General features: G+C 38.5%; 1 protein-coding gene across 5 annotated transcripts in view; it reads right to left on the bottom strand.

Annotated features, from left to right (window-relative positions):
- Nucleotides 1–25,752, bottom strand: part of LOC143700898 (transcription initiation factor TFIID subunit 4) — a 94,546-nt gene that overhangs the window by 9,073 nt on the left and 59,721 nt on the right. The window lies entirely within an intron of this gene.

Here is a 25,752-nt window from a genome sequence, read left to right as displayed (position 1 = left end):
CAAAATCCGTGAGGCACAAAACAGCATCTGTCATTTTATCAGCGCCGAGCTCCTCGCGGGCGTAATGTCATATGACATATCCATCCGACAGCTAGCACACGGATACCTCCATACATCTTTTCAGACGGTTTCTGACTGAACGCACGTGTTTGGAGCAGAGAGGGAGAGACGAGCCTGAAGACGTGCCTGCCAGCCTTCTCAACAACACACTGATGATGACAATCTGCCAGCGGCACCGACACACACACACACACACACACACACACACACACACACACACACACACACACACACACACACACACACACACACACACACATACACACACACACACACACACACATACGTATCTTCACACCATCAGAGCACGGGAACATGTGAGGTGACAGTCACCAGCACTGAGTGAATCAGACCTCATTTAGACAATATGTGTGTGATCAGAGTTATGAATTTGCTTCAGTCTGAATATGACTATGGCTCATAATGATCTAACGTTGGAATCAAGATCTGGTTACATTAAAAAAATCAAGAACCAAATGATTTTTTTGACATTCAGTTTCGCAGTATGGCCTTATTAAAAATCAAATGTGTCCATTCATTTTACAAAAAAAGAAGAAAAAAATCAATTGTAACATTCCACGATTCATATGATAACACAACATTAAATAAAAACGAATAAAATAAAATAATAACGACAAATGTGTCCATTCATTTTACAAAAAATATGAAAAAAATCAATTGTAAAATTCCATGATTTATATGATAACATAACATTAAATAAAAACTAATCAAATAAAATAAGAACGACTCAAATATGGTGTATTATAACTCGAATACATCTTATTTATAAACAAATAAATGCTATCCCTAAATCTGATGAATAAAATAAAATGTAAAACATTATTAGGTTTAATTAAATGTAGATTCAATTAATTCTGTTGAGAGACACAAATGGTATCTTATAACAACTCCAATACATCTTGAGGATTTAATTCTAAAATAAATTAAATCCCTGCATCTCATAAATAATAATAAAATAAATAGGATGGAAAATGGAAGAATAGATGAATGGATAGATTAATGATTCGATATTAATCTGTTGAGAGCCTCTGTATGACATCTTATAACAACACAATTACATCGTAAGGATATATTTCTAAACAAATAAATGAAATCCCTAAATCTCATAATATACTGTATGTATATGTTACATTTTGAAGGGAACTCAATATGACATCTAATAATAATCCAAAGACATTTGCTCAAGTCAATTAAAGGCTGGAAAGAGTTTAAGGTTTTGTCTGTTGTGATTGTCTGTGAACTATTGACCTTCTGACCTCCTGTTGAACATCCAACAACAAGCATTTGGCATTTTCAGTCCTCAGTTTTCATTGTGAACCATTTATGTTTCCATTTTCCCCAACAGTTTACAGAGAATATCGATTCTAGACGCGAGATCAAACCCAGACGATAACAGGTTGCTACTTTTATTTGTTGGCCCCTCACAGACTGAACAGGGCCAGATTAGCTCCCACGCTACATTTACTGTAGGTTAATAATGTATGTTTTGCACTCATGCCGTCTCAAACTCTCTGAAGACTGAAGGTTGAATTTGCATCGAGTCCATCTTTGAGTTTCTGCTGATCCGAGTGTTTTTGAGTGGCGGGAAGCAGGAGCCCTTGATGCTGGAGCCAATATTGGACTTGGCTGCGGTTTCACCTCAGGGCTACAGGTTAATGGTCCACTTTGCCAGAAACACACACACACACACACACACACACACACACACACACACATTACCAATACTGCCATCTCAGCAAACACACCAAGAGAAGGCAGCTAAATATGAAGCGATAGATGGAAGAGCAGATGGAAGCGCCGTGTATATATATATACAAGATCTCTTAAATGTTGTGATGTTATTTACATCAAGCGGTGCATCAATTTTTGGGTCAAGATGCAAATTCATGTGTGATAATTAGGGGTGTAACGATACCCTCGTCACGATTCAATACATATCACAATACAGAACTCACGATCCGATATTATTGCGATACAAAAAATTTACTGTTGGTTAAAATGCTAAATTTGGTGTTACATTGTGTGTGTAAATGAATAGTCTTGGACTTGATGCTGGAAACCCAAAGCACAGGACAATAGAGACACCAGAATAACAATATTCATGATTCTGAATCTGAAAATACAGATTTATTATAGATGAATATGCTTGCACTGTCACTGAATAGATATATTTAAAATAATGTAGGCCACTTTTTACTGGTAACATAAGATATTTAGCATTATCAGCACACACAAATATCCCCCATTGCATTATTATACATTATATTCAACATTATATACAGTAGTTTAATGTAGTGTACTGACACTAAAACTCTATAAAAAAACATTTTTTATTTTGGGTCCAACTATCCACAATACATATTGTTGCACTTTTGTATTACGATATATTGTGACACGATATATTGTTACACCCCTAGTGAAAATTATTCTTTTTTTATGCAAAAAATGTCTCATTTTGGGGTGAAAAGTGACCTAGGCATGTATTCAACCAAAAAGTTCATAATCTTGAGGAACTTTCATAAACCAGACACACACAAGCACTGTTCACCGTCATTCAGGGCTCAAGAATGACTTCAGACAGGACGACTTGTGCTTTTCCATTAGGACTTCAGCACTCTCCCGTTCTCACTGTCATCAGGAGTGTGTGAGAGAGGCTTTCCCATCATGCCAGAGCGACTGAGGCCGAGCCAAGAGCCAAAGCTTTCCCACATGTCTACCTCCATGTAGCATTAGAGCGACCCACCAGCCTCGCCGCGGGGCCCGCACCGTCTCCATACACACACCGGCAACGGCCATTAATTAAGACCAGAAACTCCCTCACTTTTCCTCTCCTCCTCCTTTGCCAGGAGAAAAGGCCGATGAGGACATTTTGAAAGAGTTAGCAGATGTTGAGTGATTAGCCCGAGGCGTTTTCAACATCGCCCGAGTGATGTATTTGATGTGGAGTTTATTCAGCTCCAATAAACGTATAAAGAATTACAATAATAATTCACAGATGTATATTGCGCGGATTATACGTGGAGCCCTCGCTTTGAACCGCGCCACGGCAGCCAAGAGTAACAAAGCCAGGAGAAAAGGATGAAGACGGCTTTGTTTTTCGGCTTTCTGCTAATCAAAGGGTCAGAGAAGCTTGTGAGAGCTGTTCAAACACACACCTTTACAATATTCAGTTTGCTTTGGTGAAACTCATACAATAGTGAATGCGGTAAACTATGAAAATTCTTATTGGGCTCCTTCAATTGCTTAGAAAATAGTTGTATGGTGTGGTATATATATGTGTGTGTGTGTTTATGTAAGAATTTTCATGTATTTATTGCTTTTTTATTGCCAAGCTTTTGTTTAAATGCAAAAAAACAAGACTTTCCCGGTCTAGGCTGTCTATGAAAGCAAATAGCAAATCTATGAAAATCAAAAGGAAGTGACGTTTACGTGCTTCTGTTCAATGATACATGATACCAATGCTTATACAATGTTCAGGATAAGAGACATTATGTACTGTAATGTTAATGTGTCATGAAAAGAAAAGGGATTAATTCAAACTATACAGTATTCTCCAACGCCGGATCTATAGTCTATGTTCTCAAATATACTTTACAATCAAACTATCATAACAGTTTTATTTTAATGACATCATCTGTCGACTGTAAATCTCAGATTTGCTGTAAACATATACTTCTCTATGATCAGATGCTTTCTGAACTGCTGTTTTCTCATTTTTGGTGTGTGTTTACTGTGTTAATGAGAGGAAAGAGCAGCACATATTCACATATTCATCTAATGGTCGCTCTCAGCAGTGTGAACGGCGTCCAGATGTTCGTTAACAGTATTTCGCTGCAACGGTATTTACAACTTCTTTCTACTTCTAAGCAAAGAACGAAAATAACGCGAACTTCCGTCTCTTGTGCTGCAGTTCACTGAACGGCCACCGGTGTCGCTAATAACCAGTGGTGGTAAGTAACGAAGTAGAAATACTTCGTTACTTTACTTAAGTATTTTTTTCGGGGATCTGTACTTTACTTGAGTATGTTTTATTTGCATGTACTTTTACTCTTACTCCACTACAATATTAAAGACAAAGTTTACTTTTTACTCCGTTACATTTTCCCATGCCCGCTCCAGGTATTTATTACACTGGCTTTCCAAACCAATGAAAAACTTGGTTTTATTTTGAAAAAAAGAATGCGCAAGCTCTTTGCCAGCATACGCTCACATAGCAGTCAGTTCGCCATTGTGGAAGATGACCGCAGAAACAGGTGAAGGTGCAGCTCTGCCCAGCAATGATCCCGAGATTCCCGCTTACCTTGTATCTTGCACATCTTCTGTTTGATGCAGCTAATGTTCTGGAACATGTCTATTGCAGAGCTGCCAACTCTCACTCATTCAGTGTGAGACTCACGCAATCGACACTTTACACACGCTCTCACGACACACATCCATTTTCTCACGCAGAGAAAAATCGCGAAGCAAAGAGGACATTGACACCGACAGACAAGACAGATTAGGTTACTTTTGATATGAAACAAATTCTCAGCTCTCAGATAACACATATCGTTACATTTACCTCAGGAAAAAAAACAAAAAAACATTTAATGACCATAGCATGTTAGTTGGCTAGAAAAATTAGTATTTTATAATATATTTAATATTAGTATAAATGAGTATTTTGTTAAATGTGCACTATATATTTATTATATTTTTAATTATATCATTAAGATATTATAAAGTTGTTATTATAATAAAAATCACATGTATTTTTAACATGTAATAATACCAGCTGACAGGGCTCTCTGTAGCCTATGTTTACAGAATTAGGTGAGATTTTCTTAATTTAAAAATTAAGCATAATATGCTGTCACTAAACTTAATGAAATTGTTTAGAATTGATGCAAGGTGCTTCATTGTCTCTTATGATTGCAAATCTAAAAAATTCTTAATTGCAGTATCTAATAATTTGTTCAATTAAAACATTGCATATCACTCCCAAAACAATTGATCCGTTTAATTATTTATATTTACAGTTTGAATATTTAATTTTTACTTTCGGTACTTAAGTACGTTTTAAATCGGATACTTTTGTACTTTTACTCAAGTGATGTTTCAATGGAGGACTTTCTACTTTTACTGGAGTCATTTTTTATTTAGGTATATATACTTTTACTCGAGTATAATTTTTGAGTACTTTTACCACCCCTGCTAATAACAAGGCTTTCTAAATTCTACATACAGTCCCTCTACATACTTAGAGACTGTATATTTATACTTAAAGGGATAGTTCATCCAAAAATGAAAATTCTGTCAGTATTTACTCTCCCTCATGTTGTTCAACCCCGTAAGACCTTCGTTCATCTTCAGAACACGAATGAAGATATTTTTGATTAAATCTGAGAGCTGGTTCACTCCTCGTGATCGTAGTGTGATAGCGTAGTGCTACGTCAAACGTAAGCTCACTATTGGCCGACGCTGGTCATGTGTGTGATGTGTGTGACGTACAACACAGAAGCGCTGCGCTGTTACATTAGTGAACTCACTCGAGGCCCACAGAGAAGGAAATGAATAGTTGAAATAAAAGTCGTTATTTTTGTTTGTTTTTGCGCACAAAAAGTATTCTCGTCGTTTGATAAACTTAAGATTGAGCCACTGTAGTCACTTGGACTATTTTAACGATGTCTTTAATACTTTTTCAAGTGGCAACGTTTCAATCCCTGAAGAAGCCTATGGAGGAGTGATCCAGCTCTCAGATTTAATCAAAAAGAACTTTCATTTTTGGGTGAACTATCCCTTTAAATTTAAACTTAGTTCATTTCGAAAGGTCCTGAATTGTGACAAATGAATTAACGGAAGGAAAAATAATTAAAATAGAACAAATTACACCCAGGTAATACCATGGTACTCTGATAAATGCTGTTTTTAAAATACTTTAAGTAATGTATTTCTTTGTTTTGGTCTCTTTGGTCCTTCACTCGGTTGGAAAATAGTACTATGGTGGTACCATGGTAAAATATCAGACCATAATATATATATATATATATATATATATATACACACACAGTATGAAAAAGAGTATTTTTATTGAACACAAAAATTAAAATAAATAGGTAACACTATTTTAGAGTGTCATTGTTACATATGTTACATGCAGTTACTATAGTAATAACTATAAATTATGTATAATTACATGCAACTAACCCTAAACCAAACCCTACAGTAAATACATGTAGTCAAATATATCATTAAAATACCTTAAAATAAAGTTTAACCAATAAATGTATAATTAATGCAGCTTTTATGAGCTCGTATTAATTGAGAGACTATATATTTATCTGAAAGAAAAAAAAAGTATACACACTTCAGGACCATTTAAAATGAAAGAGAGGAGGGAAACATGGCTCAAAATAAGCTAGGTAATACTATGGTACTAATGTGGTAATACTATAGTGGTAGCCACAGTATTACCCTCATGGTCCAAAACAGGCCGAATGTGCATTTCATTAAACAAACAACAAAGAAATCTGTGATATCATAGAGCAGGCCACTCTGTAGGTTTTATATGTAGTGTAAATACTGGAAAAGAGAAACACAGGGCAAGAGAGAGAGGCGAGCTCGCCTGATCTTGATGAAAAATGGCAGAATTACATTCAAAACAAACAACTGCAATTCACTGCCCAACTAAAGAGCAACAAATCTCAAAAATGGCGGTCTGGTAAGCATTTTAATGCCTGACATAAAACACAAGGAAAAACACGGCCATGGCGATGCATAGCAACTGCAGAATTTCAGTCAAGGAGAAAGAAGGCGAAAAAAAAAAACACCTTATTACTTCTAACTCCTGCAAGCCATTTTGGTCTCCAAAGGTTTCAGAGCGCCCGAGGCGCAGTGTCTGCAGTGTTTCGGGAAATGACTTGCCTTCGCACGAACACGGCTATGTTCTTCAGCAGCCGCTCTCAGCATCGCCTCTCACTCGCTCCTTAACCCTTTCCTACCTTCCTGTACTGACTCACAGACACCGAGAAGCCCTGTCGCATCGGCTCGCTTCACACCCACATAAACGGCATCTTGTTTGGCTACTTAAGCATGTGAAAACAAACATGGCGATGAAGAACGGCCATGAGGTCATGTGCGATGGACAGGAGAGAGAGAGAGAGAGAGAGAGAGAGAGAGAGAGAGAGAGAGAGAGAGAGAGAGAGAGAGAGATGTGCCGGTTCGTCTGCACACCCACTCAAGAGCGTGGATTAAATCTGCAAACTCGTTGACACAACACATAATTAAAACATCTCGCTTGAGGTCAGGAATTTTCTAATTAGTAGACAAAGCTGCAAATGCGATCGCCTTGAGTCGGAGCGTCCACAGGTTACGGCTCGGGATGAAAGCGTCTCCCCAAGCACATCTCCGAAGGGGTCATCGAGATAAACGCCCGGAAACTTCCCTGGCAAACAAACTTTCCTTGCTAGGAAACTTCCCTGTCCCTCGATTTTCAGAGCCTGAGAGCAAGAAACTAGCAAGACGCTGAACAAAAGGGCTAATTAGCAGTCATTATTTTTCTAGCAAACACAAGTTTTGAGGGGAACACAGTGAAATTGAGCAGGAACTATAATTAACTGGAAGTTCGTTCGGGGGGAGATCAGAAAGTTTCTCTCAGAAGCGGCTGTAATGTGATGCACGCCGACTATTTATTCCTATAAACAGAGCAGTTGTCTGGAAACAAACTCTTTTGAGCAGAACCGCTCAGCCGACAGATTTGCGTGAAGATAAACAGGGGAACACGACCCAAACACGTGAGCCAATCACAGCATTTTCCATCGCCATCCACGTTGACCCCGATCTCCTCTGACTCAACGCACAAAAACTCACAGCCCATTAAAAGAAGACTTCATTTCAACGAGCATCTTTGGCACTTGTGGAACTTTAAGAAAGTGGCACATTAAAAATTGAAAGCGTTTCACATATAAAACGAACCCAATTAAAGTTCGAACGGGAAGTCGGCGTAATGAGTATCAAGTCTAAACGCTGGTCCTCAGATGATCCCACTAATGAGGCCTTGTTGGTTTTGCCGTCCTCACATTTTAAACGCCGTGGTGGGGAGTCATTTTAAAGTTTAATCTGCGCCTGCCAAATTGAAGGAGGAGCTAAAGATAACAACGAAAGCCTTTGTGGCGAGTTAAAAGAGCGATGCGTTGCAGGAGGTTCCCAAACGCCACTTCCAAACACTTTTTGATGTCTTTGTGAAACTAAACTACAACACTTGGCAGAAAAACATCTTAACCTAAGAACCTCCAACAAGGGTGACCTGACAGAAGGAAAACAATCTCTAATAGGGTCGTTACGGGAAAGCGCTGCACAGAAGAGTTATTTTTGAACGTGAATGCGGGGGACCCAGAGAATCAAAACTTTCTTTTAACGCTGATGTGGCGACCGAGGCTCTACATCAAGACAATGATCCACACAGAGCTGTCAAGTGTGTCTGCTAAAGCTCGGCGAAGACTTAAAACATCTCACTCCAAATGAATAACGTATGCATTGCGCACACACACAACGGAGAGCTCATGATTATTTTAAAACGCTTCAGAAGAGTCAAACCGTTTGCCCTCGCGAGGTGTAGAAGAGTCCCAGGTTTGAGTGCCTACTGGGACAGATTCTTTAGGTCGGCAACTTCTCAAACTTTTGTTAATGCAATAACAGCCATGTTTAATATGATTGTGTCCCAGAAAAGAACAAAGACTCTTACGGCCGTTTCATATGAATCGCATCAATGTTCCCCAATGCACTGTACTCTAGACGCTCCAGCCGCCGGTGCTATGATGCATGCTGGTCAAACGGTGTAATGCCACGCTTAAAGTGTAAATCATTTTGAGTCCGTTTGCTGCAGACTGAGCATTTTACAGAGAACAAGAATCATATGCATTTATTCATTTTGCAGAATGACTGAATGGAAATGAACCCTATTTAGTCACAATCACAAAATAAACTATTTTAAACACATTAGGTATAGTTTTTCGTGTTCACCGAGGCTGCATTTATTTGATAAAAAATAATGTAAAAATGTGAAATATTATTACAATTTTAAATTAAATGTTTTCTGTGTCAATATATAGTAAAGTGTAATTTATTCCTGTGATCAAAGCTGAATTTTCAGCATCATTACTCCAGTCTTCAGTGTCACATGACCCTTCAGAAATCACTATAAATCACTTGGTGAGCAGAAGAGACTTCTTTCAAAAATATATAAAAAAATTAATTATTCCAAACTTTTGACCGGTAGTATATATCTACGCAACTAAAATATCAAAGTCATCTTTTTGTGGTAGTGCATGTGGAAATCAAAATGATGCATGACAGTTGAAGTCCTGGTGTGATGTGACATCTCAGCATCTTTAGATGGTTTCCTTTACTATATAAAAGTTACAAAACCATGATTCAAAACACTATCATATTAGTAGATGTGTTAGACAACAGCTTGGTGCCAAAAACCAGCGCTATGCTGAAAACGAAGCCTGTTTCATCAGTTAGATCACAGAAGGCCGGCGGGGACGCCTCGTACCTGCATCGCTTTACACACCAAATCCCACTTCCTTTGTATGTATGTGCAAACCTTATCTACATATTGACTCGCTTTAAATCTACACTTGTAGTGATAATTGCAGAAGTTTGCAGGAGGAAATGCTGAAGTCTTCCTGTACCTGAGGCGGGTCTTTGGGCGGGGGAAGCCCAGCGGCATTGTGGGAAAACACCTACAGCTCCGTCTAATATCCAAACAGCTTCACAACACAAACACACACACTGAGAAAGAACTAATGCACGAATATGTGCATATAATAAGAGTTTAGACAGATAATAGATTATTTTGCTGCAATAAAACACAAAGTTCAGAAATAAAGCATGATTTTGTGCCCAGAGAGAAAAGCAATACATCGGTTCAGATACACAGAGTAACACAAGCTTTAAGTGCCAGACCACCCATAAGAGACCTGTCAATCATGTAGGTGTGTTCAAACACAATCAATGCCACGTAATTATGAGCATATGTGTGATGACATGTAGACTAGGAGTGTATGATACTGTTACCAAATAGTTTATTTATGCACTAGATATTTCATCGTTTTTGGCTGTTGCCATATGGCAGCACTAACTCAAAGGCACAGCATAAATGAATGCAAAGATTTAAACATTTAAGAGCACTATGCCTAGAAACAAAGCGTTATTTAAGAGCGCATGATTGATTATTTGCATTTAAAGAGATGCATTTTGCACAATCAATTACTTACAACTGAAATGCATTGTTATCCATTAAACCAGAACACTAATTTTCATATTGTGTTTTAAAAGTGGTGTATTTTTTTTGTGTTGTTGTATAACTACTTTCCTATTACAGTTTAAATGCTAAGAACACTATAGCTAAATAATTTGTAAAAATGCTTGTTTGAGCATCACAATCACAGCAACACAACATGGTTTGGGGGCAGGGCTATCTTCCTGACTGACCAATAGCACACAGTGGGAGTGGCCTGGAAACCTGTTTGGAAACCAGTATTATTCCCGTAATTCTGTTTTAAGTGGCAACACTACAGATTTAAAACACTTGTAGCCTATAAGACTAATGTTTTTAGATTATAGTGAGTTTAACTATACAAAATAGTATAGATTATAATCTTGGCCAGTACATTAAAATATTATCTTCTCAACAGTATCATGCAAAATATCTGTGCTCATTTACACGCATTAACACACACACAGAGAGAGAGAGAGCGACCTGAACACGTAATGAACAGTCTGATAGTGAAGGAAATATCAGATCCTCTTCAGAGCGAGATCACAGAGAGCATCACTCAACTGTGTTCATTACGCCTCAGAATACATAATTTATGGATTGTTAAAAAATACATGTCTGGGTTCTTCACACAGCAATATGACAGATGTAGAAAAGAGAACTTGGGCGCGAGCGACTGTGATTTGGGCTGGTGCGGAAAATAAGAGCGTTTGAATGTTGGTTTGATGGTGTAGCGTGCTTTATAATTACCATCTGCAGGTTTCAGTCAGGGTGTTCACACACACACACACACACACACACAAACACACACACAGAAACAAAAACAAGCAATCTGACATGCTTATTTGAGTTCATTCATTTGTAGATTTATACAACATTTGTGAACAAGCCAAACACATTTAACATGTTCACATGCATATTAATTACACTATAAATGTATTTACAAAACCTTTGAAAGCACAACCCAAGTTAATTTAGTAAACGCCACATTGCTTGAGTCAAAATGACGTATAGTTTAGCCAAAAGAAAAGGCAGCGAGGAAAAAGAAAACATTGGGAAATGTGAGAGTTAATTAGTCTCTCTAAATAAAATCCCTCATCAGGCCGTGAGGTAAACGGCTCTTAGCATGCGGATACGAGGAAAAGCAGGAATCCCTGCGCACGGATTACTGACTCCTGCATTATGCATTCAGTGATCGATTCGAAATCTTAATTACCCGAATCACAAACACACACCGGCTAATGAACTGTGTGGCCCGTCAAACAGCAGGCTGAATATATTTATTAAGATCACGGTTAAATTTAATTATTTGGCCAATTAGCCACAGACGGCTCCGATGTCTCAGAGGACACGGGAAGACGCAGACCTCACGACACTAATATTTAGCATCTCAAACAAAACATTTTTGAGGCATCTGCTGCCGAATCTGATTTTAAAAAACACGCAAGTACGTATTAATCGGGATCTGAACTGCGCCAGCAATTTATGCAGCACTACTGGGATTCTTTCCATTAGAAAACATTGCAAACTTTTCAAAACTGATCAAATGGAGGAAGCAATGAACAGCGGGAGAGCGAGCGAGAGATGGAGAAAAAGAGAGAGAGAGAGGAGGAATTAAGCTGAGCCAAAAAGTGTGACTTGGATTTAATATTTTATAATTGCCAAGGGACATTCCAAGATCAATGAATTTTTTTTTTGCCCGAGACGCACATCAGAAAGAGATGTACTTCAGTCTTTTTAGGGAACATTGGTCTATTTAATTCAGGCGCCTGATGCATGTGAAATCTTCCTCCATGGCCTCCTCCGGGTCCCTCAGGCAGAACCGCGGGCACACATTACCACTTTTAATGGGCTACCCTCAGAACAGGCTAAATAAGCCAATAACCCGTCCACGCTAATGGATTGGCTTGTTTATTCACTCCAGCCTTCTCTTCGGCTAATTTTAGCCGCGCCATGTTTTTCCACCCGAACACGTCTGTGAAAACACGTCGCATCAAAACACAATATGCTCATCGGAAGCGGGAACACTGGAGGAGTTTTGCAGATTTTAGATGCTACTTTTAGAGGGGAATTTGGCTGGACGCGTCGAGTGTGTTTTATTAAAAACATATCACACGCTAAGCGCTCCGCTCGGATCACTGGGGCTGCGTTAAACAGGAAAAGAAGTGTATGAATGGACATTTATACTGGAGGAGGTGTATGGAAACCCAGCTCATGTGTGGCAGAGCACAGATCAGACGCCGCACAATTAACCCTCATTAATGCACTAAACGACTGACCTAATTACACAGAGCCAGGATTTCACAGGCAGAACTCAAATAACCATCACTGCAAAAAAGGGTTTTCTCATTCAGAATTTGTGTCTTGTTTTTCAGTACAAAAATATAAACAGCATTAAATAAAGATACATTTATTTGTGGCATAATATAGCAAGTCTTCTCTGGGAAAAAAATGCATCAACATAAAGTGAGTTTTTTGCTTAAAACAAGATAAATATTTGCCTAATAACAATCAAGAGGTTTTTTTCGGACCCCACTGGCAGATCTTGTTTTAAGCATAAACTCACTTTATTTAGATAGCCTATTTTTTCTCCAGTAAACAAGACAAGTCATTTTGCTTCCCAAGTCAATGCATCTTGATTTATGAATGATATTTGTACTGAAAAACAAGAATAAGTAAGAAAAGAATTTTTGGGCGATTCCTTTCAAATGCCTGTTTGAGCCGCATTACAGCCGATGAGGTCATGCAACATGAGTGACTGTCAAAATTCCATTCCATTCGCAGAAAATGTTTCAGAAGAATTCCAAAGTGGAATTTGGGAATGTGTTCTCCACTCCGGTCGAGGGTGCCAGACAGGTGCTGAGTTTGGCCAGTCATCTCTATGCAGAAATTCAATTACAACTCCTCCTGAAGCGCCTCCATCTGCAAACAATATGGTGCTCTTCTTTTTAATCAAGCCTTGCCTTAACGCAGCGACAAATTAAAAGTCACTTGCAGAATCGCTACGTCCGCTCTGAGTTCTAACCAAAAATAAATAGGCTATGAGATGATGATTTTCTGGAGAAAGGTGTAAAGGTGAAACTCGCAGCTGAATCTGGTTACGGTAACTCATTTCCCCAGCAGCCAATCGTTTGAAAACAGTTTGATTATAAAAATCAATTCAACTTGGGCACTCAAAATACTGATACATGTGTTTTTGAAGACAAGAAAAGTGAATCAGACGCTTGTTTGGTGTGTTTATGTGGACGCCATACATTTTCACGTCTCTTTCCATCTTAGATTTCCTCTTCCACTGGCAGCCTTTAATGAAAGATCATTCCAGCATTTTCACTTGCTCGTGTCCTCAGGCATCAACCTTTCCACCAGCAGAACGTAGCTGACACAAATAATAAAATCAAAAAGAAACAACATGCTTTAATAGAGAGCAACACAAAAGTGTTTTGCAGTAATGTCACAATGTAGCAGAGCTCAACGAGACCGCGGCTAATTTCACAGAAGCGAGAGAGCGCCGACTCTAAGTACATTTCCGAAGGATGATGGGAAGTAGATCCCGGGGTGAATTACGCCCGACTGGATTCAGATTCCAGTCATATTCGCTTCAAAAGACTCAATGGCCTCTAGTGCACCGTACAATCAACCACCGTTACACACGAACGACTGAAACAGACGCACAGCGCTGGTGTTCAGGGGAATCTAATGTCACCACAAAATAAAAGACATTAAGACCTTAAGAAAATAAAGCAAATTCGCAAGATGCATTGTCAATTAACTACATTAAATACATTTCCCCTCTACAATCTCTTTACTGTAATGCATATGGATTGAGTAATTCTTATTATACACAATGGTGATTCTCATTACTGTAAAATGATTTTTTAAAACTTTATTACAGTAATAATGATTGCAATTAAATATTCTACTATTTAAATCTGATTTTTGTTGGAAGTACAACAAATACTATATGAATATGAATAGCATTTAAATAATATGTTTTGTATATATAGTATTTTGCATTACAGAATATAGTAGTTGTTATGAAAATAATGTCATAATGAAAAAGAATTAATTGTAAATAATAATTATTTTTACGGTTTTCTTTCCTGTGTTTATATACACTGCTATTTAGAAAGTTTAGGATCACTACTAATTTTTTTTAAATGTATACTTTTATTATTTAAGGTGTAAATTGATCAAAAGAGACAGTAAAGACTTTTATAATGTAACATTGGATTTCAAAAAAAATTCTAAGATTTACCACTGAAATATGAAGCAGCACAACAGTTTTCAACATTGATAATAATCATAAATGTTTCTTGAGCATCAAATCATCATATTATACTGATTTCTGAAGGATCATGTGACACTGAAGACTGGAGTAATGATGCTGAAAATTCAGCTTTGATCACAGGAATAAATTAGTTTGTAATATATTACAATAGAAAACAGTTAGATTAAATTGCAATAATATTTCACTGCATTTATTTGATCAAAAAATACAGTAAAAACAGTCTTGATGAGCATAAGAGACTTCTTTCTTACTGACACTAAACTTTTGAACAGTGTATTTCCTATCGAATTAGATAAAAAAAGATTTAGCTTGTGACTTTTTTAGATAAATAAATAAATAAAAGCCAATAAACTTCAGGTATGATATTAAGCGGAGAGACTTATCTGATTGGACAAATCTGTGCAGGATAGGAGATTTATGATCGGTTTTCCTGCAAGTGAAATATGAATACATAAAGAAAAACTTACTGTAAGTGACATGGACAACACCATTCAAAACTCTTCAATAAAGTAAAGGTTTTCTTTAGATTTTGGGGTGAAATGTGTTCCTGACAGGTTTGGTTTGCAGCCACCTTGCGTTAATGCTAATCTCTGATTCATAGCTGTATGGATGATGTATTCCCAGACTAGCGTGGGACGGGCAGTGGGAATGTATCAGAAGGATATCCCATCATCCCTGACCAGTTCTAGATTTGGCTCTGGTGCCGTAGCGTCTCCATGGCAAAACTGCAGCGAAATTCATTCTTCAGAAACTTAATTATATCCAGATTAACAAGGGAGGTAATTAATTTCTTTAAGATGAGTATCTGTACTTCCCCTCAGGCTCAACTTTGTTGTCAAAACTGTATATTTAACCACTTTTTTAGTGCAAAGTTCCACTAGAAGCAATATGGAGAATCCTAGAGTTTGCAGGCTTGAATATTAGTACAGATTTGTGGTTATGCATATATATATATATGCACATGTATAGCCTTAGATTTATATTTTCATTTATATTCCATGATGTGAAACTCAAAAAAGACTCAACAAGTGAGATATTTCAGTAACGCTTTACAATAAGGTTTCATTTGTTAACATTAATGGATAATGGACATTAATCTTTCAAATGATTAATGGAAACTGTATTTTTATTCAATAATATTAACAAAGGTGAATAAATGCTGTAAAAATATATTGCTCATAGTTAGTTCGTGTTAACAAATGAGACCTTTTAAAGTGTTACTGAATTTCTCTTATCCTCCCAGTTGCATGCTTTTCCATCTTGGCATACTATACAAAATACCAATATATTAAGTATAATGTAGCTGACCCATTGGAACTGGCGGTTCTCCAGGCGGGATACAGAGCATTATTGTCCCGAGCTTTCCGAAGGCCAGTCGCCCCAGCGCTCTACAGGACCATAGGGAAAACCGTGGCACTAAACGGCCTTTTCCTCTGTGATGTATAGTGCCTTCATCTCTTCTCTTCCTCAGCGATCCCTCTTGGGCTCCGGAAAAACACTGAGGGCGTTTTACACGGATGTGAGGTGTTTTTTAACAGAGCCGAACCTTCAGACCAATGCAGCCAAGAAACAGAAACGGATGGGAAATCTTCTGCTTTGTGAACATGGATGAAAATATGTACACAAAAACAGTGGAATATGTGACTCGGACGGAGAGTTTGGAAAGTTGAAACACAGTAACGTCAGTGAATGATGTTTTTCATTTCGTATGATTATTCCTGAATATTGTTTATTTGATGCTGTTGACTTCACATGGATCGGGTGGGTGTGGTGCCGCTGACAGGAACAAACTCATGCGCTAAAAAATAATAAAGAAAAACACATCCGAATGAAATGAGTCATGTAAGGAAGTTGTGTGTGACCTGGTCTGACAGGAGTGCATGTCAGCGCAGGTCAGTGAGTGTGTGTGTGTTAGTGTGTGTGTGTTAGTGTGTGTGTGTGTGTGTGTGTGTGTGTGTGTGTGTGTGTGTGTGTGTGTGTGTGTGTGTGTGTGTGTGTGTGTGTGTGTGTGTGTGTGTGTGTGTGTGTGTGTGTGTGTGTGTGTGTGTGTGTGTGACCTCATACGGATCTAAAACGCACAACACACTCTGTGTGTATTACAATCTTCTTCTGTTTACTGGAATCACCATTAAGTTAAAAAATACACAAGCATTATCTGTCGTCACTGTGCGTGAAATTGTAATTGTACTGTTGTTTGCAAAAGCCTAACAAACATTTGCAGACAGATGCAAACAAACATGTCAAACGTGAATCACGAGGTGGGATTTTGTCTGGTTTTCATTTAGAAGGAAGCTATGCATTTGTTCACTTTTTCTAAAAACCAGATTGCAAATGTCAAACTCGCATGTTCTGTCTGCTTTTTACAGTAATATGTCGCAATATGTAAGCTTACACTGCCTAGCCCAAAAAAGTCGCAGTTTGAATTTAAATATTCAAATGCTTAAGAGTCAATGATTGGATGATTATTGCAGTGATTATTATGTTTCTATATGTTTGGCAACAGTTCTTCTAGCTCTAGTTGATGGAGTGTGTATTTCTTAAACAACAATGTCCAGATTCATCAAGCTCAGATTGTGAAAGAATGAAGAATCATTTTCACACATGATTGGCTCCTTTGAGTCCACACCTTAAATTCATTGAAAGACTTTGGGAAGTGCTGGAGGAGATTTTACAGAGTGCTGGACTCTTGCATTGACAATACAAGATCTTGACCAAAAACCGATGCAGCTCTTGATGGAAATAACATCACAACATTAATTTCCATCAAGAGTTGCATCAGTTTTTGGCCTAGTAACCACCCAGAATACTAAAGAAACACCCTGGCAACTATGCAAACACCTAGCAATGCCTTAGAAACCACCAAGAATACCCTGGAAACACGTTGGCAACGACCCAAACACCTAGCAACACCCAAGTAACCACCCAGAATACCAAAGAAACACCCTGGCAACTATGCAAACACCTAGCAATGCCCTAGTAACCACTCAGAATACCCTAGAAACAGGCTGGCAACGACCCAAACACCTAGCAATGCCCTAGTAACCACCCAGAATACCATAGAAATACGCTGGCAACGACCCAAACACCTAGCAATGCCCTAATAACCACCCAGAATACCATAGAAACACCCTGGCAACGACCCAAACGCCTAGCAACCCCCAAGTAACCACCCAGAATACCATAGAAACACCCTGGCAACTATGCAAACACCTAGCAATGCCCTACAAACCACCCAGAATACCCTGGAAACATGCTTGCAACGACCCAAACACCTAGCAATGCCCTAGAAACCACCCAGAATACCCTAGAAACAGGCTGGCAATGACCCAAACACTTAGCAACACCCAAGTAACCACCCAGAATACCAGATAAACACCCTGGCAACTACGCAAACACCTAGCAATGCCCTAGTAACCACTCAGAATACCCTAGAAACAGGCTTGCAACGACCCAAACACCTAGCAATGCCCTAGTAACCACCCAGAATACCATAAAAACACGCTGGCAATGACCCAAACACCTAGCATCACCCAAATAAGCACCCAGAATACCAAAGAAGCACCCTGGCAACTATGCAAACACCTAGCAATGCCCTAGAAACCACCCAGAATACCATAGAAACACTCTTGACACACGCATGATGCACCTCTTGATAAAAATAACATCACAACATTTATGTCCATCAAGAGGTGTATCAATTTTTGGTCAAGATCTTGTATTGACGATAACTTTTGGTTTCAACTGAAATGTGTTAAAAAAATAAATGTTTTAGTAAAATGTGAGAAAAAAAAAACTCAGCACAGCATATAAAAAAGCACAGCATATTGAATAAACGCAGGTGTAAGACACACTCTCTGGTTCTTGTCACTGTGTCCCTCCACCAGCCCTTTTAGCTGGGGTACAAAATGAAACGGCTCGCCAAGTAGATGTCACACACACAAGCACACACACAGAGAGAGAGAGAGAGAGAGAGAGGGAGAGAGAGAGAGAGAGAGAGAGAGAGAGAGAGAGAGAGAGAGAGAGAGAGAGAGAGAGAGAGAGAGAGAGAGAGAGAGAGAGAGAGAGACAACACACCCGTGGCCTTCCTGTTTGTCTGGCAGAAAGATCTGCCCGCATTTACTCAGGCTGGGAAAGATGGGAGGAGAAGAAAAAGAGGAGTGAAAGAAGGCGAGGATACAGAAAGGCTGGATGGAAGGAAAGGCTGCTTACTCCAAGTTGGGATTGATTTACTTCATTAACCAAGATTACAAGTTTAACTTACAAACCAGAGGTCAAAAATTCTCATTAACAAGAGGACCGTGGAGAACCGCGGGGCTTGGAGACCATTCTTATTACTGACTACACATTTCAATCTGTCTTTGATGTTCATGTCTGCTTTTCTCTCTTCCTACTATCCAATTTTTTGGCAGGGAGGTTGATTTTAATTGTAGCTATAGAACAAGAGCAGAGTTTGCCTGTAAGCCTGCCTGCACATCTGTAGTGAGAGCATTTTTAGTGATACTGGGCGCAGTCCATCGCCCCGGGCGCATTTTAATGGTTCCACCCCCCTTTCATTCCCGGCTCGGATTGTTTTCCACGTGATTCCTGTTAATTTAGCTGGAGGAAAGGGCATCAGTTTTCCTTGTGCTTTTCCCCTCTCTTACTCTCTCTCTCTTTTGCTCTCGGTCTTTCCCTACTTCTTGTTCTGATCTACAGCCCTAAAAGAAAAACGGTGACACATTTAAATGAAAAAGCGACTCGATCTTCCCTGTTTTGCTCTTTTCCTGTCTGTTACTACAGCGATTCATTTCAATACACAGCAATAGTGGTGTTTGCTAAGTCGAGTATCACTACTACTATTACTCATATGAGAGTTTGTGCTTTCAAATCACTTCATAATCATCATTAGTGTTGGTTCTTCATGAATGAATGAATGCTTTCTCAAATAATTTGTGATGGTGAGGTGAGGTGTTATTTTATTGAGTGATCAGATGCACCATTTTCACCTGCTGGACAACCACTTGACAACCACCTAAACACCTTAATAAAAACCTAGCAACACCCAAGCAACCACCCTGAATACCATAGAAACACCATGGCAACTATGCAAACACTTAGCAATGCCCTAGTATCCAAGCCAGAATACACTAGATACACCCTGGCAACTATACAAACACCAATGCCCTAGTAACACCCTGGAAACCGCCGAAACACCCTAGCATAATGACAGCGAGTTTTGCACCATAAGCAACACTTACATTTTCTTAAGAAAATATAAAAACTAGTTGGTTTTACTCTCATCTACTGAATGACATTCAGAAATCCCTCCAGACGACTAGTGATGGAGTGAGTCTGAGCTTGTGTGATATCAATGATGGTGTGAAAGCAAAAAGTGTTGACACTAACACACATTTAGCTGTAATCAACTACAAAACCTTACACAGATCCATTTCTGAGTTACAAAGCAGGTCAAAGTGAAACACGTTACATTTCGTCAAGGAAATGACATCACCTGCATGTCATATTGTCATGTCATATTGTCGGTGGCTCGTTTCCTGCACCTGTGAATTTAACCACACACACACACACACACACACACACACACACACACACACACACACACACACACACACACACACACACACACACACACACACACACACACACACACACGCTCACTCGCTCACTCGCTCACTCACACTCACTTACACGTCCTTTTTTTGTTGTTCCGTCTCACACAGCATCTTTGTGCTGAACTTCAAAAGCTTGTGTGTCGCCGAGAGCGAAAGGAAAGAGTTTGTAACTGTGGCTCCTGCCTGAACAATGACCCCGAGCGAGGGCCAGTTAGGGGCCCCTGTCTCGCTCTCTCTAATCTATCCCTCGGAGCACTGTAAGGCCTCTTTGTTTGCTCTCTCCGGCTCAGGATGAAGACAGACTTTACGCTCAACATGGGCTATCAGGTTCAGCCCCACGGCGATCTGAGGCCTGGCCAGACGAGAGGAGGAGAGGAGGAGAGGAGGAGAGGAGGGGTGAAGGAGGAGGAAGAAACACACACAGTCGCCCTGCAACCAGCGTTACCTGATTTCAGTCACACACACGCTCTGATGGGCCGTTTCAGGGTAACCCACAGGACAGAAACATCACAAATAAGATCTCTGTAAAGGAGCACTTCACCCAAAAGTGAAGAAATCCTCACATCCTTTGCTATACGAATGTATTGCTGATTGTTTCATGTTAGTTTATACATTAACTTATGAACCTTATTGTAAAGTGTAACCAATACACTTTATACTCCTACTACATGACATCCATCGACTCATTTATGTGATTTTTAGCCATTAAAATGTTATTTGTATATAGAAATAAGCACAAATGTCAACATTTCTCCAGGGTCCAGAAATCACCTCAGACTCCAGAGGATTAAAAACTGCAGGACAAACAACTGAGACAAACTTAAATAAAACATAAATGAAAAAATCCATTAACTCTCCTGTAAACTTCTGAGCAATAGCAATGTTTTAGGGAGAACAACCCATTTAAAACCAGTTATTTTACTATCATTGAAATACTATTATAGTTTTTAATAATATTTTGAATTTATTTTTATATTTTCTGTTTTCATTTAAATTGTAATATTTTTTGTGTGCTTTTTTCATTTTTATTAGTTTTTATTTTATAAAATATGTATATATAGTTTAATATTTTTACATGTAATTTTATTTTATTTCAGTTAAAATGTATTTGAATGTTTTTCGTGGTTATAGTTTTAGTATCTATAATAACCCTGCTTTAAACCACATCTCTCTCATTACTCCGTCTCAGTGTGTCGGGTGTTTCCGGACACTGGGAAGCTTTTGTTTGGGAATAACGCTGCAGAACAGAGACCGGATACTGCGACAATCAGAAGACCTGGAGTGAAGCGGTTCAGCTCACCCTGAGCTGGAGCCCGAGGCACATTCACGCGCAGATGAAATCTCTGCCGAACCCCAGAGTGAAGCTCAGAGAAGCCGTAGCCCGCAGCCACTCCGTGACCCCCTTAGAAAAGTCACATTCACTTTGCTCTGGAGAAAGCAGAGAAAACGCCCCGGGGCGGCTCGCCGAAATGAGGGGAGGTGAAAATAAAGTGAAAATAAGTTAAGATTCTTCCCTCCATCTATCCTGCACTTCTCTTCTCTTCTTTGGTGGTCATATGGGCGGCATTCCTATGGAAAAACCCTACAATTAAACAGAAACCCGCCGAGATCAACACCACAAAACCATTGTGGTACTGGTATCAGATGGTGATTAGATATGTACTACGGCACGGAATCATTATTATATTCATAATGCCCTTTAGCCGTGACTATATACATTACCATTCAAAAGATAAAACTAAAAAAAAATGTAACTTTTATTCAGCAAGGATGCCTTAAATTGATCAGAAGTGACAGTAAAGACATTTATAATGTTGCAATAGATTTCTATTTTAATTAAATTCTTTCTATTCAACAAAGAACAGTTCACATAAAAATATGAAGCAGCACAACTGTTTTCAAAATTGATACTAATCATAAGTGTTTCTTGAACAACAAATCATCATATTAGAATGATTTCTGAAGGATCATGTGACACTGAAGACTGGAGTAATGATGCTGAAAAATCAGCTTTGATCACAGGAATAAATTACATTTTGACAAACATTCACATAGAAAACAGCCATTTTAAATTGTAATAATATTCCAAATTTTTACTGTTTTTACTGTGTTTTTGATCAAATAAATGCAGCCTTGGTGAGAACAATACACTTTTTTCAAAAACATTTTAAAAATCTTACCACCCTCAAACTTTTGAACGGTAGTATGCATAAATATTTAGAGTATATCCTGATTAATTTATTAATGCTGCTTGCCAAGTATATTAAGATATTTAATAGAAGATAAGACCAAAATACAGATTTTTAATGATTTATTTGCAGTGTATTGTCAATTGGCGGCACCAGCGATTATTTGATGTGCCAAATTAAAAACAAAGAGGTTAGCACTTATGAAATCTAATCTTATGAAATCTGGGTTCCATATAAGCAATTATTTGCAAAGACCTGTTTTTAATTTGGCATTAAACAGTCTTTTCTGTTCATAAGTGGCAAAATAGTCAAATTAAGGTGACTTTAATGCGGTAAAACAACAAAAGAAGTGTGAATACGACTCATAAGCGCTGTATCTGTGTGTGTGTACATACACATTTCATTGTTCTTCTTGACATCAGAGCGCTTACAATAAAGTGAAAGAGGTCAGGATGGTGTTCATGGAGCAGAAGTAACGCGTTTATTTAGTTAGCCCTGATTTCACTGCAGGATCTTCTGTCCTCAGCAAACACACACACACACACACACACACACACACACACACACACACACACACACACACACACACACACACACACACACACACACACACACACACACACACACACACACACACACATATGCCAGTGAGAGGGTTTTTAAAAACACCAGCTGACATTCACAAAGTGTTTTTTTCCGGTTTATCGTATTCAAACATTAGTCGAAATCCTTCAGGGAATATGAACGGGCCTTCTGACTGCAAGAGCTAAACATTCACCAGATGCAGTTAAACCCAATGACTTCATGTACAACACCATGTCAAGGAAATATGAGTGCGGGCGGTGTAATCCTGCGTAATGCAGAGCAGAGCTGGTAGCCATATGTGGAGCGGCATCCAAACAACAGTGTAACACACTCACAGACGACAAGCGTGCAGTGTGTCCCAGTTAATGTTGTGTATGGGAATCTGGAGAAATGTTTATTTTTGCTCAGGAAAAAGACCAATGCTCGCTCACAATGCAACAAGTGAACATTAAACCCTGCAGCGAACGGCGAGAGTACGACATAACATAACAAACACTGCATCATAATCAGCATAAGATCCACTAAAGGCTGGTCAATACAGCAAAAAAAAAAAAAAATCATTGTAAAAAAAAAGGAAAAACATTTTTTTCTTACATGATATTTTTGTCTTGTTTTCCAGTATGCAAACACTATTAAATCAAGATACATTTACTTTAGAAGCAAAATTACATCAAATATTAAGTTTTATTTACTGAAAAATGTATCAAAACTAAGTGAGTTTTTGCTTAAATAAAAATAAAAAAATCTGCCAATGAGGTCAGAAAAATAAAATAGTTTTCCCTTTGAATTTGAAAAAATCTTGTTCTTGTTTTAATGATTTTTTTATTTTTTATATTTTTTTTAGAAAACAAGACTTAACATCTTCTGTAATTTTGCTTCTTCAGTAAATGTATCTTGATTTAAGAATGTTTAGATAGTTGTACTGGAAAACAAGACAAAAATACAGGGACTGTTTCTGTACAATGATATTTACGCATTTGCTTTGAAATAGCTGAAAATTAAAAAATATTTTGCTCAATCTGAGATCACTTCAACCAAGCTATTACAGTTTTTTTCAATTGCTAAACGACAGTGAGCACAACTGGAGCCACATGTGCAAAACTCTAACTACAGTCTGCACTACCAACAGTCCCCTGAGCTAAACAGTTCACATAACCTGCAAAACTCATTCCAAGCAACACAACTCTTAACACATGGCTCAAAACAGGCTCAGTGCAGCCAAACACATGCACAACCCTCACTGAGATAACACACACTGTCACTCAGAACACACTGAGAGGAAAACACTACACAACCCTCACTGAGATAACACACACTGTCACTCAGAACACTAGCATCAAACACCAATACAGAAAATACAAACTTTTCATCTTTACAGTTTGAATAATTTCAGTGACTTCATGCAAAGTAATATTTTTTTCAAAGAAAAGAGTGACATTCTTTCACATGATTTATTTAATTTTTTAGAACATTACAATTCTTTACTGTAAGGTAAATGAAAATTAGCAGTTTGCTTCAATCTTCAGTCTGTAGTAATTTACGGAATTACAGTAATGAGAAAAAAAAGTAGAAACTAAAAGTACATACTGTAATTCGAACAAATAACAAACAAGACCAGCTTCTCCTTTCAGCTGAAATTGCAATCATCAGCGTTTGAAAGGCACAAGGCTTAAATCTATTCTGTTTTAGTAAATGTGTGGTTCACGGTTTTGACAGCAGTGTGTTAGCATTTGAACAAAGTGCTGTAAATCCACAGTGTTGTGCAGGTTGTGGTTAAAGTCATGGGATAAGTGTGTAGAGTTTTGAAAACTGTGTTCAAGCAATGAAAAACGAGCTAGAGTTTGGTCCACATGAACTGCTGCTGTGCAGACTGTAGTTAGAGTTTTGCACATGTAGCTCCAGTTGTGCTCACTGTCGTTTAGCGATCGAAAAAAACTGTAAAGCCAAATAATGTGAGAACGAAAATACGGTGAAAATCTAGTTAAAAATAAGTTAACACATTTTCCCACACCGTTTCTGGAAAGTATGGAATAATCACAACGTTGCTTAATTGTATATCTGAGTTTTCACTGTTATACGGTAGGGGGCGCTATAACACATCTTCTGAAAGAGTGCAGAATCTCATGATCAAAACACAGGAGAAGAAGAAGCAGAAAAAAGCGATATCATATGTAATCAGATCCATATATAAAATAACGTGATCATCAACATTAAACAGCATATAAATCAAATCTGCCTAATGTAACTGGATGAAATGTCGACCCAGAGCGAGTTACAGGACTGTGAAGCTTTGAGCGTGTGGATGGACTCGATCTACTCCATCTGTGTTTTGATCATCCTTTTGAGGATCATCAGTACGCATTATAGTCCTTCACGTCTATTGCGATCTTTACCCAGTCCGCGGGATCCAGGCCGTATCTGGATCTGATGAAAGACCTGCGCCTGGACACGACGACAACGCAGTCCTGAAGTGTCACTAGTCTCTCCTTGTGAAGGCCTCCTTCCCTTTATCTCTGTACTGATAAAATGTTGTCGGGATAATTCCGGTTTGCGTGGCTACGCAGACACGACAAAAATGTATGTACTATCAATTTTTAAGGCCAGACAAGTAGTTTGTTGAGGGTTGATTTGTGAAGAAGGACTACACGCCTGCACACATATATATTCGAACACGTGATGCGCATGTGCACGCCGTCTGCGTTTTCGCTTTATAAATGAAGGTGACTTGACTTGTGC

The sequence above is a fragment of the Siphateles boraxobius genome, unplaced genomic scaffold (genome assembly GCF_051911475.1).
Source record: "Siphateles boraxobius isolate OS27281-9 unplaced genomic scaffold, OSU_SipBor_1 32, whole genome shotgun sequence".
In the NCBI taxonomy this organism is placed as follows: domain Eukaryota; kingdom Metazoa; phylum Chordata; class Actinopteri; order Cypriniformes; family Leuciscidae; genus Siphateles; species Siphateles boraxobius.
Note: the sequence above shows the minus strand (reverse complement) of the source record. Positions and strands in the feature narration are given on the sequence as shown.